Here is a 10,273-nt window from a genome sequence, read left to right as displayed (position 1 = left end):
ATGTCTGTACGGTAAATACCAAGCTAAAGCTGGCAACTGGCTAGCTTAGCATAGAGACTGGAAACGAGAAAACGGCTAGCCTGGCTCTGTCCAAAGGTAACGGAACTTGCATACCAGCACAGATTAAGCTCACTGATTGATACATTGTATCTTGTTTGTTTAATGCCTACAAAAAAACTGTAAAAACAAAAATAAGTCATTTTACGGGGGTTATGTGCCAGAATCTTGGCCAGGACCTGCAGTTTGCTGGAGTCTGTTTGTCGTTTTAACACTTTGGACTTTATACAGATTTAACAAATGACAAACATTGGTGCAATTAGTGAGCTTTTAGAGGTGCTGATAACTGACTTTTTTTTTTAGCTTTTGACCGAGCCATCAAGCTGCTTCCCCTTGTCTTCCTGTCTTTTCTTCCTGTGGTAAGCTAAGCTAAAAAAAGGCTGCTGGCTCCAGCTGCATATTTACCATACAAACATAAGAGTCGTATCAGTTCACTCATTTAACTCCCAGCCTCAACACAAATAAGTGTTTCTCCAATATGAAGAACTATTTCTCTACTTTCTTACATTACCTTTTTTATTGCCGTGTAACTTTGTATACAGCTAAAACAGGGTTTTTATCATACATTGAAACAAATGAATTGGTACAAAGCATTTCGAGGTTTTTATTGAGAGATTACCATCAGTTGAAAGTAGGTTACTGAGGCCAGGTGACAAAGCTCCAGCCTAGTTCACTCCTTTGTGTTGGGACACCAGTGACTGTCCCACCGTAGAACAAATAAACACCATTTAGCAAAGTGTCATCTGATAAAGTTCTTTAGGCTGGGTTCCAGGCAAATATCTCTTTTACAATACTTTTGGCTTCACCATGACAACTGGCAATCAGGCCTCAGGAAGTGGGTCAACCAAAGCTATTTGATATACTTAACCCCATATGCTAAACGATTATGTAGACTGGCCTGCGGTTTGAGGTTTCTGATATGGAATTAATCAAGGCATGTTTTCACTTGTAATGATCAAAGATATTGCTTAATCTGAGCTTGATTGCAGTAGGACATTAGACGTAATAGTATATCATGGTGTGTTTAAGGTTTAATTATAGACATATAAGAAGCAAGAACCAGGGATCCTTTAATGTGACTGAATCAAACCATATCTGATGGTTTGTGGTAGCGGCCCCCATTTCCTCAGAAGGGAGGTGGATTTAAAGCTCAAGTGCGTAACGTTTTGATATTAATGAACGTCCGTTACATTTAAGCCGTTGCCAAATGAGTTGCTACAAAGCTAATTAAGACTATCAGCTCCACACAACTCTCTCTGTATTTCTCAGTATGGCTGTGTTCAGAAGATTGTGGCGTCAGAACACAGAAACTCGAGTGAAGATAATTACCTCTTCTGAAGAGTCCGTCATGTTTTTTTAATCCTCCATGTCCTCCTTGGCTACTAGGAAATGCGTGGGGGAGGCTTGTATCATGTGGATGCGCCAACAGTTTTGTTGTCATTACTTAGAATTCCTCATGGGGGAGAAAGAAACTACGCACTATAGCTTTAAATGTTTTGTGAACATCATGTTAAAAGCGCAACATTTCTTTCTACTCTTATTTGAGCCAATACATATATTCTCAAAAGTAGTCTTCCATTGCCAGACCTTCCTCCACAGCGCTGCGGAGGAGGGTCTGGCTACTCCACACAGCATTCCGGGGAGGGGGAAAAACTTACTCTGGTTTATTGGCATTTCTTTAAACCAATCACAATCGTTTTGGGCGGTGCTAAGCGTAGGATGGAGCCACGGCGCCTCTGCAAAATAGCCTCGGGAAGGAACTTGTTTTGGTGGAACATGTCTACGTTCAAAAGTTGTTTTAGTCGTGCAACAGAAAACTCCGATTGGACAGATAGTCTAGCTAACTGTCTGGATTTACCCTGCAGAGATCTGAGTCCTAGTACATAGTGATAGTCCTCATAAATCCACCGGAGTTTAACATTACACAACACAAAGAAAGCGGAAGGTAATGGACATCCGGCTGAAATGAGGGACATCGGCACCTGAACAATCCCAGAAGTGAAAGTCGACTATTTTAAAAGAGACTGCAGTGGCTGAACGTTTTAATATATCAGCCCTCAGTGTGCAACTTACTCAGTCTATAATATGTTATTTCTTTTATGTTGTGAACAACTTTTCAAAATGACCTTTCCAGGCTTGACTCACTTAGTGTACATATCTTTATCTTTTCATCAATCAACAGGTTTAAATCCTCATATTCCTCACCTCATGTCATTATGTAGTCCTACCTTTGTTGCTCTCATCACTGTAATTGCCTTTCCCTGTCTTTCTGTCAGCACTGCTTCTACGATCTTTAGATTATGATTACACCTTCATGTACCCCGCACAACTTCCTTGTCAGTCCGTCACCACCTTAAGTAAGGTATGAAGTACAGTATACTTTCCTGTTACTGCATTTGCTACTTTTTCACCATTGTGATTCTCAGTGTTAATACCCTAAATGAGTTCAAGGGGCGTCCCCGTGGACTAAAGGTCTGAGATGCCATGCAATCACAATGTCCCTGTTCGATTCCAACTGAGGACTTTTGTTGCATGTCGCCCCCTTGCTCTCTCCCCATGTTTCAAGCTTATGCTGGGAGGCTCCACTAAAGAAAAACAGTAAGTATACATTGTAAGAGACATTAAAACACAATGAAATAAAGGAGCCTATAACAACAATCCTAAGAGGCATGAAAAAAAAAACATAAAATCGAACAACAATGACTAAATATAAGAGTTTAGGGGATACTATACAGCATGTTAGTGGTGATAATGCCATGGTGCTACCCATCTAAGTTTTATTTAGAATATTTGTATGCAGTGAGTGAATTGTCTATTTAATCCATTGAACCTTGATTAGGTAGACACTAACATTGCAGGGACCTTTCTTTTAATTTGATCACAAATGCATGCCAACCTGCTGTAACTTTGTAGGCATCTGTAGGTGGTCCAATGGTTTGCTCTTTTGCTTCCACCCCTTTTATGCTAATTTCATAGAGAACCATGACACATTCAATGTGAAGCAATGAGCCTTCTCTTCAGTCTGTGTCTTTTTTTCCCCACATAAGGATCAAAGGAGTGAAATGTGCTGATGCAGCCTATTCACCGAGCTTCAGGCCAACCCAGGAAAGCACAAAAGTCTTCCATTCTTCCAGTGAAAATATGATCTCTTTTTTTTCCTTTTCTGCCTTGGTCTCCACAGTGCCCGAGCGAAACCAACTGTGGGCAACTCAACCTTGAAAGAAGAAGAAATGATGAGTCAGCAGAGAGCCAGATTAAACAACTCTCCTCTCATCACTCCAGGAACAGAGCTGACAAGTGGGCAAGTGGGGCAGCTGCATGGTCAAAAGTTTCATTATAACAACCTTTTGATATAATACAGACTGTAATTAGGCTGAAGATTTTTGTTACATTCAGGACTGTAATTTGAAAGGTTTTACCATTGAGGTATTTCTTTTGATGTTACCGCTCATTTTGAAACATTTGAGAGCATGTTTCTCCACAAAAAAAAAAACCCTGACATTCTATATAATACCTAGTTGCCTTGTTTCCGAGTGCGCTGATTGCAAATAACTCCTGACATGAACTCCGGAAACTGTAGCCATCTAGCATCTAGATTCTTCTTTCTCATTTATTCTTTATTCGGTTCCTGTGTCTGTCCTACAGAAAGGCGTATAGACATACAAAATAAATTTAGGTCACTGTCACAGGGAGCTTTCACGGTGATGTTAAAGATGTGACCCAGATGTGTCAGCAGCAGCGCTAGATGTGCGCATTTCACCCTAATAATAATAAGTGAGTGATAGACAAAGGCATTGTAATCTGTGTACAAGCCAGGGCTTTAAATTAACTTAATTAAAATGTTTAAAGTTACCGGCCAATCAGATTTTCCACTAGCAACCAACAAATTGTTACTAATTTCAACAAAGATTTTAACTAACTTTACTACTTAATTTCGGCTCCTTTGGTTTGTTTCGCGCTGTCTTCTCTGTTTCAGCGTAGCTCGCAAGCGATACCGCACGCGCTCAGTAGTCGGTTGTACGTCACGTCACGACATAAGTGTTCATGGGAAATGTAGGATTAGTACTACAAGATAAAGATGATGTTTTCCAAGCCAAACACACACAAAACCACCCAAATTCTTGCCAGAAAAAAAGACCAATCTGGAAATCTGTCGCATCGTTTCTGCAGCCTGTCGATTCAAACAGACCTAGGGCCCTATCTAGCACCCGGCGCAGCGCGGCGCAAAGCCCGACGCAAAGCCCGACGCAAAGCCCGACGCAAGTGTCTTTGCTATTTTAAGACCGTCCAGCGCCCATGTCGTTTAAATAGAAAATGCACCTGCGCCCATCTTTGCGCCCATGGGCGTGCTGGTCTTACAGGGAGGTGTGTTCAGGTGAATTCTTGGCATATTGCTATCTTGAGGGAGCGGGAAGTGATCGCGCCATTGACCAACAAAAACCTGGTCTAAAGTCAATAGCGCAGCATTTCATTGTTTTTAACAGTGAATTAGTAAAATGTGCCTAGGCTTATGCACAGCACGCACACACTATGCTTGTTATACACACACAGGGAAGCGCAGCAGCACACAAACATGCAAAAGATTACAAATAAAAATATTACGGTGCAAATCCGCCATCATAATAGCAATATGCCAAGGTCCAAACGCGCCTGGCTTTTAAAGGGAATGGGAGATGACACTCTGATTGGTTTATTGCATGTTACGCCCAAAACACACCTATGAATTAATGAAGACACTAAGTACAACCCTTTTGAACCATGCGCCTGGCTCACGGACCCTTTTTTCCACCATTAATCTAGCAAAAGTGGATTTGGACACGCCCTAAACACACCTGCACCATGTTGCTTCACGCCGTGTGCTTAGATCTTTAAGATATGGCCCCCAGTGTACCAGCCATGCGTGGACAGTGAAAACAGGTTTTAGTGGTAAGATTTTATAATTTATTTTTCTAGTTTTCTAAATACAAGGGCCTGCATCAACCTTCACTGTAAGGATGTCTGTTTGTAGTTGTTCCGACCTCGAGACTCAAGACACACAAAGATACAAGACACGTTGCAGCTGCATGATATCTTAACATTATCACCATGCCATTTGAAAATTAAGCAGCTCACATATTTGGTCTTTATATGGTGATATTAACACCACCCCAAGGAGTTAGAGTCATTTGACTAAAAATGTAGCCGATTAAAAATGCTATTTTATGCAGCAAGGAGTCCTTAAAATCAATTCAGATCATGTGCTCTGCAGGAGCGAGCAAGTTGGATCTTGTTCTCATGCATCCAAAATATTCCTCCTCACTGGCATTATGTCCCAAATACCATGTAACATGGTGGAGAGATGCTTTAACGTGGGTGTATGGTTCTTTGTTTAATATTAATAATAACATTACCTTTCATGCAAGAAATGCAGCCCAAAGTGTTTTAAAATAAAGAAATTCCATGACATAAAATGAGCATTAAAACATGGAATCCCATAATTAATGGAAAATAGCATGGAAAATAAAACACAACAACACAAACAAGACAAAATAAGATGAAAATAGAATACATAGATTGCAGAAAGGATTTCAGCTTTGTCCTGGTTTCACTTAAAGAAATGATTGCTGATCCATTTATTTATTGCCCAAAGACAGGTAACAGAGTTATAGCTGCAGCATAATTTGGTTCAGCAGTGATGTACAGTTGTGTTATCCGCATTAACTATCTCAAAGAATGTGAAGTAAAACTTTCTCCTATTGATGTATGTTTTGAACCAGTTTAATAAGTCTAAAGCCGTGTTGACGAGGATTGTGAGGCTTTCCTTAGGCACAGCAGTGCTTAGTTTTTAACTGCTCTTTAATGTCTTTTTCATGACATTGTGACTAGTAAACAATCTGTCATCTTGTTAATGTGAGACTTGAATATAAAATAACATGACACGTAACCCCATGTTTTATCCAGGGAGTTAATATTCCCAGATTATTAAACAGACTTTCTCTTTTTGTTCCGGACCGACTAGCAGGATTTCAGTTTTGTCTCGTTTAACTTAAAGAAATGATTGCTGATCCATTTATTTATTTCCCAAAGACAGGTAACAGAGTTATAGCTGCAACATCATTTGGTTCAGCAGAGATATACAGTTGCGTGTCATCTGCATAGCTATCTCCAAGAATGTCAAGTAAAATGTTCTCTTATGTTTTGAACCAGTTTATCAAGAGTCCAAAGCCATGTTGATGATTATTTTGAGGCTTTCCTTAGGCACAGTAGTGCCTTGAGCTAAATTCTTCAGTCAACATGCTAACAACCACAACAGGCCTTTTGCACAACATTTTGACTAGTAAACAATCTGTCACCTTGTTAATGTGAGACTTAAAGCTTAGCTTTGAATCTAAAATAACAAGACACGTAACCTCATGTTTTATCCAGGGTGTTAATATTCCCAGATTATTAAACAGACTTTCTCTTTTTGTTCCGGACCGACTAGCAGGATTTCAGTTTTGTCTCGTTTAACTTAAAGAAATGATTGCTGATCCATTTATTTATTTCCCAAAGACAGGTAACAGAGTTATAGCTGCAACATCATTTGGTTCAGCAGCGATGTACAGTTGTGCGTTATCCGCATTAACTATCTCAAAGAATGTGAAGTAAAATCCAGCGAGTTAATTCTCTCCTCTCCGGCTCTCTGTGTGTATTTAACTTCCTAGCAAAAATGGTTGTTAACTTTGTCGGTAAAATGACACATGTCCTACTTTATACTTAATAAATATATAATAATAATAATTTCTTTAGATGACCTGCCTGACTGCCTGACTGAATCTCTCCACTGTTGAAATGAGTGCTCTGAAGGTTCAGAGTTAATTGAACTGGCCCTTCTTAAAGAAAAGCTGGCCCCAGTCTGGCTTCTGAGGTTCACATGGGCTAGAAACACCACTGAGGACAATCATTTTTGAAAGAAATACTAACACATTCTTCCTATGCACAATATGATAGAAATATGCGATAACATTGTTGAATATCGCGATAATGTTATTTCTTGCTATAAATAAACAGATCTTGTGTTACTCAGTGTACTTAGTTCTGCCTTTCTGCTGCTTTCAGTATTCTGCTAAAATACAACAAATTAATTGTTGAATTTAAAGAACCGAAAGGAAATCATTTCCAATATTCTTTTATTGTTCAATTTTTAAAAATTGAACTGAACACAAAAGGCACTATTAAGAAAAAAGTGGAGTTTTCTACTAATTCCCTTTTTTCAACTCAAAAAATCTCTGAATGACTTTCGCAATATGTTGCAGTCTTTATTGTACAAGTTGATATTGTGATGACGATTTAAAAAAAACAATTTATTGTGCAGTCCTAATTCTTCCTCATACACATTAAGAATTAGCAATAAAACACAACCTCATACACTCACTTTACTGTGTAACTGAAGTTACTGAGTCATTTCGCTAACTTTAAGGCTATTTTTTTTTACTTGTGCTGCTGTACACGTTTTATCATTCATTATCCTGTAATTGCCGCTTGTATTCAAAGTGACCACTATTAAAAAGTTACTCAGGCTCACTTTAAAAAGACAGAGGGAAGGCAGGTCGGTTTCATTTGTTGTTGGTGGTGAACCATTTATAAATTCCAGCCAAGTGCAACAAAAAAGGGTATAGTTCAAACAGTGCCCTTTAAAAAAAAAAATTATGATTTCATGCTCCGATATCTGTATGTGGAGGCCAGAGAGTAAAGACAAGCATCTACAAATAGATTACCTAGACAAGATGTGAAGAAGGCAGGAGTAGTGTGAGTGTGACAGTGACATCAGCCTTATGAATGAACTGACTATGGATGAGCCCAGTCAGCAGAGACCCACAAGACCAAATGACCTAAATTACAAGCTACCCATGGTCTGTGTATTTCAGAGCTTGACATTTACGTTCACTCTTTCATTGAAATGTCTTTCCCAGTAAGTAGTTTCATTCTTGTTTGATGTGTTGCATCTCCCTCTCATTTTACGCCAAACAGCACCGACATAAAAACATCTTCAGGTTTGTGTCTACATTCAGGGATTGCAAAACAATTTAACAACAATGCACTTCCTTTCTGTGGCAGGCTAGTCACGGTTCAGTGGCTGTGTGGTGCAACAGTTTGCACCAGCTGTCAGGGTGGAGTCCAATGGCGCATCATCAGAGCTTTAACATAATTAAGCTATCTGTGTGTCAACATGCTGCTGGGGGCTTGCCCCATCAAAGTCACGTGAACCAGAGTGAAAAGAGTAAAGAAACATGACAGGTACCATCTGCTTGGATGGGCCTGGAGCCACGCAGAGAAACACTAAGGCTGAATCTCATTTATCTGTCTTACCCCTTCCCCTTACCCCTAGCCCTTTGTCTTACCCCTAGCCCTTGTCCCTCGAAACTGAGTGGTAAGGGGTAGGGGTGAAATCATACCCCTATGAAATGAGACACCACTTGTTACGTTGTCATACATACTTAGGTCTGTTTGCAATAAATATTTGTATACACAGTAGGGGTGCAAGACATATCGACTCAATATCGTTATCGCAATATCACATTGCGCAATATTATATTTAGGGGTGCAAGATATAGCGACTCAATATCGTTATCGCAATATATCGAAAGTGTCGCAATAAGTATGCAATATTTAGTTTATTTTGTGGAGTGCTGCGTCCCGTCCGTTGGCTGTGTGGCTTAGTTGTGTTTGATTTAGAGCCCGCTTAATGATCATATTTCATTGGCCAGTTACCGTGCCACTTGCACATGGCGTTAGTAGAGTGAGTGAGAGAGTAGAGCGTACCACGTGTGTACATATTTGGACAGAGGGACAGTGTAAGTGAAGAAATAGAGACAACAAAACGGAACGCATCAGAGTAAAACCAGTAAAACCGGTCTCATAAGCAGCTTTCTGGACCAATGAAAAATGCTCAGGTGTATTGAGGTCAAGCCTTCATTGATTTTGCCTGTTAACCTCTTATGAACAAATAAATCAACAGAGATGGAAAGAGTACAAACATGTTATACTTAAGTAAAAGTACTATTACTTTGATGAACTCTTAAGTACAAGTAAAAGTATTGTTATAAAAATCTACTTAAGTAAAAGTAAAAAAAGTTACTTTCTTACTTTTTAACAGCATGGGGGAGATATACTCTTTTATATTTATACTTATTATACATCTTATTTATACTTATTTAATTAAATTGCAGTCTTTTGCAATTTGATAAGGGCACAAAGCCACTTTCGATTTGAGTTTGTTGACAGTTACAAAACGTTAGAGACCTTTTTTATTTACTTTTTTAACGGATTTGATTTAAAATGTAGTAAAGCGCAATACTTCAAACAAAACATACTTAAGTGAAATTAAAAGTACACATTTGAAAAACTACTTTAAAAAGTAAAAGTACATATAAAAACTACTCAATTACAGTAACGTTAGTAATTGTAATTTGTTGCTTTCCACCTCTGCAAATCAAACTATCTTGAATATATACAAAAACACATTCCTATGTCTGTTGCATGATCAGGTAATTTCAGTTTAGTTAAACAAAACAACATCAAATCTTTAATTAATATTCTGTATTTATTTAAACACATTTACACCGGACACTGGCACAGATAACTGCTGTTATCATTGTAATTCTCTGCTATGTGCCAAAAAGGTAATAGAAATGTATACCACATGATACAAACAGCAAGTTGATCTTTGGTGTTTGGACACGATTGTGTAGAAGGTCTCACTTGAGAGGTGTTATTTGTTCTGGATGGGTTTGTTCATGTATCTTTCATTATCTTGGTACATGAAGTAGAGCAGTGTATTCACTCAGGAAATGCCTGCGTATTGTCACAAGATGTGTTATGTAGACTGAGCTGGATGGTACAGGAACACAAGTTGATGAAATGGTCAAACTGGTTGTGGAATTTCATTATGCAACTATCAGCTAACAAAGAAGTGAAGGGAAATACAAAGCCAGATGCAGTGATACACATGACACACGTCACCAAGGCCCGTACACTGCACTGTATCTTGTGGGAGGCCAATAACAATCATCATCCTTGTCCTTTGTGAGGCCTTGCAAATGTGGGGGATAGGCTACAATGGTCCACAGTAACGATAAACAGAAAGTCCACACAGAGCGAGAGATAGACTTTACGAGAGGAGGAGAAGGAGACACAGACATTTGGTGAAAGAGAGACGACAACAACAGAAACAAAAGGAAATGACTGGAGTCAGGAG

The sequence above is a fragment of the Sander vitreus genome, chromosome 20 (assembly GCF_031162955.1).
Source record: "Sander vitreus isolate 19-12246 chromosome 20, sanVit1, whole genome shotgun sequence".
In the NCBI taxonomy this organism is placed as follows: Eukaryota; Metazoa; Chordata; class Actinopteri; order Perciformes; family Percidae; genus Sander; species Sander vitreus.
The sequence above is the reverse complement of the archived record's forward strand: the minus strand, read 5'-3'. Positions refer to the sequence as shown.